The sequence below is a fragment of the Trachurus trachurus genome (genome assembly GCF_905171665.1).
Source record: "Trachurus trachurus genome assembly, chromosome: 5".
NCBI classification, from domain to species: domain Eukaryota; kingdom Metazoa; phylum Chordata; class Actinopteri; order Carangiformes; family Carangidae; genus Trachurus; species Trachurus trachurus.
In genome coordinates, this window is record NC_139896.1 from 10880523 (window position 1) to 10892121 (window position 11599).

Consider the following 11599-nt stretch of genomic DNA (forward strand, 5'->3'; position numbering starts at 1 on the left):
GGCAAGTTGTAATGACTGTGTCATTTCTTGAAGGAACACCACTCTCATTATCAGTTCTGAGATCCTTTTGGGAGGCAGCCTGCGCAGACTGGGGCCCTGTCAGCCTCAGTGGCACACTAACCCACAAGACCCTGGGCCCTGGCACTATGCTTTTTAAAAGAAAAGTCCACACAATGATCTAGATTATTTTAGATGTTAGATCAAACAAAATAAGCCCTCTTTCTTATATACTACATTCACATTCCCTCATGACTTATCTATTTCTATTTCAGCCAGTGATTTCTGGCTTTCCCCAAAATTACCTTCACCTCACAGTGAATGGGCGTGAACGTGTTGTATCCATGTACAGTATGGCTTTTTTTGCGTTATAGCTGTAATTGTAGCTGGAAAAATTCAGTTACACCCATTTATCAAATCATGACATACTGTATACTGTGGCCTCTAATGAACTCTACAGGCATTTCTCAGTGAAAGGTTGGTATCTCCCATCTCTTCCTCAGAGGATCTCTTCCTGTGTGATTGCTGTTATTTGGTCAGCCGAAAAAATAATGAGGCCAGCAAAAGCTGTTGCTCTTTGACCCTAAGGGAAGATCTTATTCAGTTAAAGTGAATTTGTCGCTGTGGCTGAAAATATTTTGACATGGCCTGAGGTCATTTATGTTTGGTCTGTTATCTATGGGAGTGAAAAAGACTTTATTCAACAACAGTACAGGGTACATAGCTGGAATCATCTAAATCATGTAACTGTGGTATATGGTATGCAAGCTATGAAGTTGTTGCAACTGAAATAATTCATGACAGAAACTACAGTATGTAGCCTGTAACCTGCTTGTTTATGAGAAATCTTTAGCTTTTAGGTTACATTGAGATATATACTTATCATAAACAATGAGTCAACAACCAATATAAAAGTGACAAACAGAGAATTATCCAACAACTTTGTTCACAACTCTACGAAACATTTTGTGTTTTCATGAAATGTTTTGGTTTTATTGTCCACAGCTTTATTATTTGGTGCAGTCAGTTACTGCAGCTAGGGGACATATTGTGCAGCTTTAAAGGGGACATATTATGCCCCTTTTCCACAAATTAAAATAGTTCCCAGGTGTCTTAAAGACATGTCTGTGACATGCTGTGGTCAAAATACCCCAACGATCAAACATCGTAGCTCTATTTTAATCCGCTCAAAACAGCCCTGTCCAGAACGGCTGGTTTCTGAGCCTGTCCCTTTAAATGCAAATCAGCCACTGCTTGCCCCGCCCCACCCCTTCTAGGATCATGCAAATTCGAAAACTAGTTACATCACTGGAAGACATCTGAGGGAACAGCTCATAAAACCACATGGATTTCAATCTAGGGAGCCTGCAAACTGATTTTTTTTTTGTCAATTCTCGCATTTTGGGGGCCAGAGGGCAAGACGAACACCCAAATAAAGAGCCTTCATAAAGTGATATTTCCATAATATGTCCCCTTTTAAGTACTACAAGGTATAACTTAATTGTTCATGATATTACAGTGATGTATCAGGCTGGGACATTCAAGCAGCTGGGACATTCAAGCAGTCATATATATAATTAAATGATAAGTATTCAGTAGTATCCAACTTTTTTTCAGTTCTCCTACCCTGGCATCCTTGGAAAGTATCATTTCTCAAAAGGTTCCCGCTCTACATGAACTTTAAAACTTGTTGGATGGAGTGAATAATAGTTCATTCGAGGCAGAACAAATAAAACCTTTCAACAGCCTCACCATGAGGCTGTTGCAGCTGCCTCCAGACAAAACAGCAATCTCACCGATGCCTTTGCGCTCAGTCCCTCGCCACTGTAGCTTACACATATTGATCTCCATAAACATGCTCATAAACTACCTTTAACACCTCTCGGCCTGGCGGCTTACATAGTACCACTGGGGCTGGGACTGGAGATTATGTGGTTTATCTAATAACCTCTTGGCAGCATCTGTCCAATCGTCCTGTGTGTGTGTGTGTGTGTGTGTGTGTGTGTGTGTGTGTATTATACTTGGTATGTGTAGCTGTATGTATCCACTTCCCTATACAGACCCATGGCTCTTCTTTGATTTACAACTTCTGTTTCTCTTTTTGCTTCATCCACCCACCATCCCAGTACAACACTTTACAGGTAAGTGGCTGCTCAACATATAGGCAAATAATTGCTGCTATGACTGATATAAATCTGCCTGACACACACACTCATTCTCACATGCACTGAAACTCCACCCATGAGTTCACATGGCAGGGCACAAGCAGTGGAAGACAAACAACAGACACATAATGGATGTGTGTGAAAGGCTAGTGTGTGTGCGCACTGTCTTTCCATCATGATGTTGCTACTGAGTGAATGTGCTTGTGTGTGTTTTTGCATATTATGTATATGTGTTTTTCCCATTCCCATTAAAATATTGTATACCCATACCACTAATCTAGAGGGCCTTTACATCCAGGTGTGACTGCATAAATAAACAATGATGTTCTGTGCATTTTGTTATTCATGATTTACATACACTGGATTGCAGGTGTACATCCATGTGTAATGGAGATGACTGGGGGGGAAAGGAAGCAATTGATATTCCCAAGCGTTAGTGGAAACTCTAGAGAAGTGGTGTAAATGAGATCCCCGAGGACTGAATTTACTGAGATTGGTCATATTTGTGGATATACGCACAGAGTCAAGCAATTCCTCTGTGATGTGGAAACAATTACATGGAGTTGAACAGTGAAAGTGTGAGTGGCTACTGGGCTTTTTACTTTCCATGGTCACTCACTGCTCAGCATGGTGTGTTCTTTTATGACAGAAAATATAATATAAGAGGTTTAACATTAAACATAACAGAATTCATAAAATGTTGTAGCCTGCTGCACAGATGAGCTTTCATAGAGAGATTATTTTTTGCATAATGCTTAGATTCAGTAACAGATAGGTGTGGGCTAACTGTCAGGTAGTTAACTATAAGTGATCTGATGAAGCTCATGTTAGCTTGCTAATATTATAACCCAGTCAGAATGAACAGTGAAAGAATTACTGGACAAATTCAGATATTTTAATATGGAGGAAAAGTGGAAATCGAGCAAAACAATAATAACACAATGTCTCCATTTGCCATGTTGTACCATTAAGCTTAAATATATAAAATTGGTGTAACACTGCAATTATTTCACTCTCACTCTGAATGTTTTTCAAATAATTTTTGAAACATGCATATTTTTGATGTATGCAAATAACCCGATAGCTTTCCTGCATTTACAAAGGATTAGCAATTCATTACACTGACCTGCTTGTTACAGAGACTACAGGGAAGGTGCTCGTCAAGTCTGTTGACTAAAGTCATGCCATAGGTTTTAATGATACAATCTAATTTTTTATCAAACCACTACTGGATATTCAAAACGAATATGAGAACATGAGAACTAGCCCTAGACACTAGCCGATTGACAAAAGCTGGTGCAACCAGATCCTTCTTGAGATAAATAACAAAGCTTGTACTTTGTTGAAATCAAGGTGCTGCCATCTGCTGCCACACAATGAACAATATGAACAAGTAATCACATGCTAATATCCCAAACGAATCAACTCTGACTGGACAACTCTCAAATCCAGTGGCCATTATGTTGCCTTATTTTGAAGACAACTTATCCCAAATCCTGACAGCGCGCTCTCAAGTGGAAATACATTAGGGTATCAGTTGGGGACAATCCAGCATGACAGACTGGTGAAAGAGAGGACCACATTCCCCTCTTTGTCCACAGGCTTTTGATAGGATTACAATGTGAACCAGTGGAGGGGGGGTCACTGCATATATTTACTATAGAAGTTGTTTAATAAGATTAACTTTATTGTGTCCTATCGCTGTCAGATGTAAAGCATCACCGGCTCATTCCTTGCACAATCTGATTATCCACTGATGCAATCTTAACAAGCCAAAGCCCTTGAAATCAAAGGAGTCAACCATACGGCAAGAGAGCATGAGAAAGTTTTTTTTTGCTCAAACACTTTTTGCTTTTGAATATTTAAATGAGTTCCTGGAGCATACAAAAATGGACAACCTGTGCAATGAGCTGCATTCCTCTACATGAGAGATGATGACAAGCTATGGAGCTAGAGAGAGTTTATCAGGCCTGGGGTTAGCATCATCATCAGGCCAAACTTTCAATTGTGCTAACATACTAAACTGAAAAAGTAAGCATGATGCCAACTAATATTACACTCTTACTCTTGGGTTGTTTACTTTGTATTTTCAATGATGGCTGCTATTGGGTTTAGCTATAGCTTCTTACTTTCTTATTTTCAAACAAACAGCACACAAAAACTTCTTCACCCTGAACAAAAAGCCTCAGAGGAAAGTAGCGCAGAGATCAGACTGATTAATCTCTTAACATTTCACAGAACCTATTACATTACAGAAAAGTATCTCATCGGGTAAACTTGTCCTGAGTTGTCAGCCACTGCCTCTCCTTGCTGTAAATAAACCCAGAGAAAGGGACTGGTAAGGAAGAAAGCTTACTTTGGCACAGCAAACATGTGGCTGGAACATGAAAGCATCATGGTTTTCAGACTTTATTTCAGCATGTGAACACACAAACTAACTCTCCAACTCTCCAACAGGCTGGTGATGACTCTGTCATACCATTTAAAAGATCAGCTTTTGGCATATCCATTCATCTCTCCTTCTCGGCCTCTCTTTTACTGTGTCTCTGGGCAGGTAAAAAATAATCCTCATATCCAGGCTATTAGTCACAGAGGATTAGACCCCTGGCAGAGACGGGCAGAGATGGGAGGTGAGCGGAGAAAGAGAGACAGATTAAATACCTACAGTATTACGAAGTAATGCTCACGAGGAAAAGTGTCCTCCATAAACCACCACATGTAGATCCAGAGATAGAATTTGATGAATGAAAATATTTCTAACATGATGCTGAGTAGTGTTGCTCCACGTGTAATTGGAAACACATGCACTGTACCTGTGGGCAGGCCTTGGCTGCATAGTGTCTTCCATTTGCACAACTGCACTTCAGCACACTGAGACAGAGAGCACAAGTGTTTGTAAACAGATCCATCCCGGTCTTGTACAGATTCCCTGATGAATCGCGGACGTGGGCCAAGTTTATTAACAGCATGGATAGAGATCTCTCCACCTCCAACCCTTTCAGAGGCTCATTTAAAAGTCAAGACTCATTTATCAGCTTTTGATCTAATTAAACAACCTGAAGGGACCAGCCATTATCTGACTCCATTAGCCACGGGCGCAGCATAAAAATCACTCCCAATCCTTCACAACTTTGAGCCAACTTTCTCACTGTTTCTGCTACAGCTGTTAAGAAATTTGATCTTGTTTTAATGTCAGATTTTATTGCTGTATTCTCATCTTTTTTCTCTCTCTTATATCACACCTCTATATCTCATGAGACATGCCAGCTCTGTAGTTTGTCTTGCATGGGAAAATGTTGACTGACATGGAGATGAAAGAATAAGATCAAGTTATTTTTGCATTATTTTTGTGTGTGAGACCACCATTCACGTGCAGCAGACAGAGCTTCCTGTTTGTTTGATGTCAACAGCCCTAGGGGAAAAACATGTATCTCGACCTGAGGATTGATTGACTGTTTCATTCAAGGCAATTTTAACATCGGAAAGGAATGACATGTGCCCACTCTGCTGGTACCTTTAGGTATTACACCTTAAAAGCAGCTTGGGGGGGGGGGGGGGATCTTGAAATATGAAGCAATAAACATTAGGAAGGCATAGTGCTAAAGTGAAAATATTGAAACATTTATTTAAATAGTATTCTTAAAAAGCTGTGTTGTAAAAACCACAACATTTACAGATGTTAGCTCCTGGTGTCACCAAATCAACAACTACATGTGTTATTACTACCATGCACAATTACCCAGTATCCAACCATTTTGCAGTCCCTAGCATAATTCAGTAATCACTGAGCACATCACTAGAGTCATTTTCAGTAGGCCCGCAGGCGTCTAGGAACATTACCATTGGGAAAATTAGGTGGCAGCAGTTTCCTAAGATGAGAAATGATGAGAAGACCAATTAGGATGGGAAGACACATGGCAGTCCCTCAGTGAAATAAGATAACATTGGAGGAAATGTACTGGTGGAGTGTAATTAGCCATGTTTACTGTCCAAGCTATTAACACTAATTTGTGATACTTGCAAACAGGCAGTTTAAAGTAATGGGGCCTGGTCTTGTTCAATGGAGTTAATGATACCACTGCTGTATAGTTACACAATTCAACAAACAGAATGTTGACCTGATATCATGGATTCACTTTGTGGGAAACAAAAATGAAAATAATAATAAGGTCACAGTTTGGTAGTGTGCACTGGTGGAGAAAATATTCAAATGCTTTATTTAAATAAGTACCAACTCCTCACTGTAAAGATCATCCAGTATTAGTCCTTCATTTGTAAAAATGCAGAATGTACAACACTTTCAAATATAGAAAATGGAGGTTATGCGGTAAAATATCCCCCGTGACTCAGATATTGTTGCATTGGCAGTGGTACAGTAGCCTATATTGTGTAATACTCATGGATCAATGCATAGCTTCATTTCACTGTTGGGGTTTATTGGGCTGAAGCTAGTTTTAGTGACTTTAAATACACTTTAGTACAGTGCGCTCCACAAGGTCTTACAAGATAAATGTGAGAGGCTGCAAGATGATTAATGGCAGAAGTAAGAAATACAATTTTTCTGTATAATTGGATAATTTTTACCTGCTGAATTCATGTCAGAAGTTTCTGTAAAGTAAAATCTTACTCTTACAGTACTTAAAGCTCTTACTCTTACTTTGCGTAAGCAAATTTGTAATTAGGCCAGTTGCTGTACATCATAAAATGTGCTCTTCCACGACTGGAATGGGGTCTTAGTCACTGTCACTATCACTCTATCAGGTATACTGTGTACAAAGGTGTACCTTTTATCTAGAAACATTTCTTTACAATTTATTATTTCACTGTATAAAGGTTTTTAAAGTTTTCACTTTTATTTGGAAACCTGTCTGGTAAAATTGTTTTTGCTACATTCAGCATTTATGGTATTTTATAGCTGACACTGTGACACTATAGACTGCTTCAATATGGTTGATTTCACATGCATAATGGCCTCTGGTGTGCTGATCTCTTCTTTTTTTTTTCTTCTTCTTTTTTTTTTACTGATTTAAAATCGGTTAGTATGCATTGTGCCAACCAGTACATCCTCAGTGAATTGATTTGTCAGCATAATTTGAATAATGGCAGGATATGAACCACAAATTGAGCCTGGATGTCTGGCTAAGCCTTCCCCTTTATCATCACATTTATCTACTTACTAGATGTATGATGTAATATATTGTATGCATATGAATGATACGGATTTGATGCGTGTTTACTGAAGCTGTAACTTACATAAATAGAAATGAGTTTTGCACACACACACACACACACACACACTGTACACACACATTTGATCCCACACGGTAATAATTTACAAAAAGATATTGCTATAACTCCAGATAGTAAATGTGTTCAATTTGCTCAAAGAAGTTGCCTTCATTATTCACATTTGCAGGGCACAGTGCTATATGTCATGAAAAGGCCTTTCATGGTATGTTGCTGTTGACATCCTACAGCCATTTGCACCTGGGTAGAAGCTCAGATCACATGTGTCTTCACATTGCACTTGAGCGGACTACCTCCTTAGAGACTTCAATCCAGTGGATCCCGGATTTCAGAGATGATAAGCTCTTGAGCAGCTCTGGAGCACCCCGGGGAGCTGCTCCTTCAACCTTCCTATCTGCTCTCATACGGAGAATTTCCAGTCCAGCACACTGCATGGCTCTGTGTTAGTGAGGATACTAACGCTTGACATTGATTTTATGGTTGGAACTGTAAACTCTTGATTCGCTGAGATTTTAGAATTAAATGTAAATGTTACCTGTTACCTTTTGACATATGAGCTCTGAATTGAAGTGAAACTCTCTCTCTCTCTTTTTTTTGTGCAATTTCTGTGCAAGTTCTGACATACAGTATGATGTAATGCATGTATCAAATCAGTGAGATTCATAAAGTCATCCCTGGCAACATATGATGTGAATGAGTTATTTTTTAGTGTCAACTTGATCTCAGAGAATTACATGCTGTGCTCAATACAGGAAATCCCACTTAAAAAGGCTGTGAGGCTTTCTATTTCCACTCATCCATCATCTGTAAGTGCTGGGTCTGTACTCGACCCAGTAAGAGAGATCAGATGAAATCAAACTAAAAGACACAAAGAACATCAAATGAAGTTATCAAGGATTGCATTAAAACAGGAGAAGTTGCAACACTCAAAATCCCAGTGCAAGCATGAAACTCACTTTGACATTAGCAGTTGTTTGATATTAAAGCCAAAGTTTAAACCTGGTAAAGTGAACGGTTTCTTTTATGTATTTGAAAAGATTACACAATGACTTCAGTGGTCACGGGGGGAAGCGAGACTTTCTGATGTCACCCTGGATGAGTTTGAAAGGAAGGCACAGGACCGAAAGTTTAGATGCTGATCAGGAAGAGGTCATATGTGAGTTTAGTCACTCACTGGATGAGTCCACCAAACATTTAGAGAAGCCTTTACTTTGCAAGATGACAGGAAGCAGTAATCAACAGAGGGGTGGTAGCTAAATGAAGCCCATACTGAGCAGGAGCTGCATGAATGTTGATGGAGTCATTTAAAAGGAAGAGAAACACAGTATATTCAAGCTCTCCTTAATGATCCAGGGGTCAAAGATCACAGGAAAGCAACTGTGATGGTTGATTCTCATGAGCTCACACGTTGTGACCTGACCTGGAGAAGGAGGTCATGTAAACAAGAAAACATAGGTGTAAAGGTCAACAAGACTTCCACAGGGGTCAGAGCCACCCCCAATGGATCCCCCAGGTCAGCATCAAAGATGGTTCACTGGCTCTGTTGCTTTGCTTTTGGTATTTTCAGTTACAACTGTTGCATATGTAAAATTTCAAGTTGTAGAAAATAAACAAGCTTTGTCTTCACCTTGACTCAAAGTTTGTTTCTTTAATGCTCATGTGGAAAATTCTCCATACACTATCCAAAACCATCATTCTATGGTGCTAACCACAAAACTGTCTCATTATTAGTCACAAAGGGGATAAAAAAAAAAATCCCCAAAACAATTTTTCTACAAATGAAGGGTACACTGTCTCACTTCATATTGATGGAGGCAATTATTGGGAAGATAAATTATGAAATTAGCATGCTAATGAGTTATTATCACACAATCACGTACATTGGTCCCAAAAGAGTCTCTTGCCATCAGTGGCTTGATGGGAACATTTCCCTGTGTTGAAGGGGAGACAAGCACAATACATAATGCTTGACAGTTGATTAATTAACAGAGTTCATGAAGTCACACAAGACACATAAGACAGGTTCTACTGTGAAAACTGAATTTGTTTTGTATTGCAGTTGTTTCTGTTTTTAGTTGTACAGCATTATTATGTATGTATTATGTATTTTCTAGAATGTAAATTTAATGTGAATTAATTAAGAGTAAAAAAAAAGGTATAATTGTTCCATTTGGCCTGATTTAATATATCCCATTTGTCATAGATGGCCCATGTTCAGCCCACCATTTGGCCACTAGGTGGCACTCTGATACCATGGTAAAGCAGCCCCAGCTGCCCAGATGTTATTCAAATCTAAAGGTTAGCTTCTCCCTCAGTGCTCACTTTTTGCTATCTGAAAAAGGTCATCATTTGCAAGCAGAAGACAATCTGATGTAACATTTATGTTGCTGAATCATAATTATCATCTGCAACACGGGTGTGGAGTTGATCACTATCACAGTTTTCAATGATCCTCACAAAGTTCTCCATGTCCACTGAAGGTGAATGTGGTGAGAGGTGTGCTAATGTTTACAATACAAGCTCTCCTGATAGTCAGTCTCCTTTATAGATTCCCCAGCAGCATGAAAACGTTTTTCACCTTCATGATAACAATTTGTCTGAGTTCTCCTGTGACTAAAAGCGTCACAAAAGTGTCAATGTGTCACATTGATGCCGGACATGGGGCCAGTGTATCAGCTCGTGAAGGGATGAATCAAATGTCAGTGTGACAGGAAGCATATGAGAGAAGATCTATATTTCCATTAGGCTCCACAGACAGAACAGATATAGGACCGGATTGCCAAGCATGTTTGTGCATATTTTACAGTAATGCAGCTCCTCCATCTTCATTGACCTACAGAGGAGGTGATGGAGACGCCCCCACGGAGTTAACACATATATAGACAGGCATGCACACATACTCTCGCAACACGCACTATCCCCGTCCTCCTCTCTCATTTGATGTGCGTGTCCTGAATCGATCCATACAAAGCGAATATTTCTGTACATGCTTTTGCCACAAGAGCCACTCCAGGACTTCTCATTCTGGCTGTGACAGGGGACCGGTATTATTGATCCATCTGCAGCTGCCTGAAGGGAATGACTGCCAGTGAAGATGAAATCTACTTGTTCACATCTGGTCCCTCTGCTGCAGAGGCCTGTAGCACAGTGCGGACTATTGGCAGACCACACATCAACTATGAGCTCTCAGACCCAGATGACACCGGTGGATATTGACTGAGCTGTGCACTCTGAGGTGCAGTAATAGAAATTACATGTGGTGCACCTCAGGTGAAGTTTTAGCCTTGTGTGGTCAAAAGGAAAATAATAAGCAGAGGATGCCCTTGTCTTTTTCTTTCTCCAGTGTCCTACATTTGCATCTGGATGGTTGTAGCATAGATAAAGGGCTGACTGGGGTCATGTGTTATGCTGAGTGCAATTTGTGTGACGGTTTTTCTATAAAGACCTGAGAGGCTGGGGGTGGAGAGGCCAGTGGTTTTGAAGGCAGTTTATATAAAAGCAGACAGTATATGAAACAATTTTCTCCAGGTGGACACAGTATGGCAAAGATGAAGGAGAGTGATGACTGAAATATTCTTTTGTAGAAAATTGCTCTGGGAAGTTTGAGGACTTTAGTTCGTAATGGCAATAACTGATTTTTTTTTTTGGCCACATGGGGGCAGTGAAAAACAAGTTTTAAACACAACACTGCCATATTAACATATTGGCAGACAGTACCCTTTTTTTCTCTTCTTTTTTTTTTTTTTTTTTTTTACAAATCTAGCTGATATTCAGTGCAACATTATCATTCATTTGAGGTTGGTGTTTGAGTCCACTTTAGGAATGGAAGTCCGATATTCCTCTTCTCCTTCCTCTTCCTCTTTCTCTTCCTCTTCACTTTCTCTGCTCTCTCTCCCGACTCGGCTCTTTCTGTTTGTGTGTTGTGTTGTGCTGAGCAGGCTTTTTCAGCTTTTTGCTGACAATATCTGCCAGTTAAGGCTGAAAACTGAGAGCAATGATAGTGAACCGAAACAGCAAAGTTGTACATGTGATGCAACATAGGCAGGCATCGCAAACCAATCCAACCCTGTTGGCAACAACTTTTTTGTCTTTGTTACCCCGTGTTTGGTTTCCACTAGCTACATCTGTGATTGGCAACTACTTTATAACAACAGGAGTTTTCTGTCCTCTGGCCTCAGGAGGCAGAAATG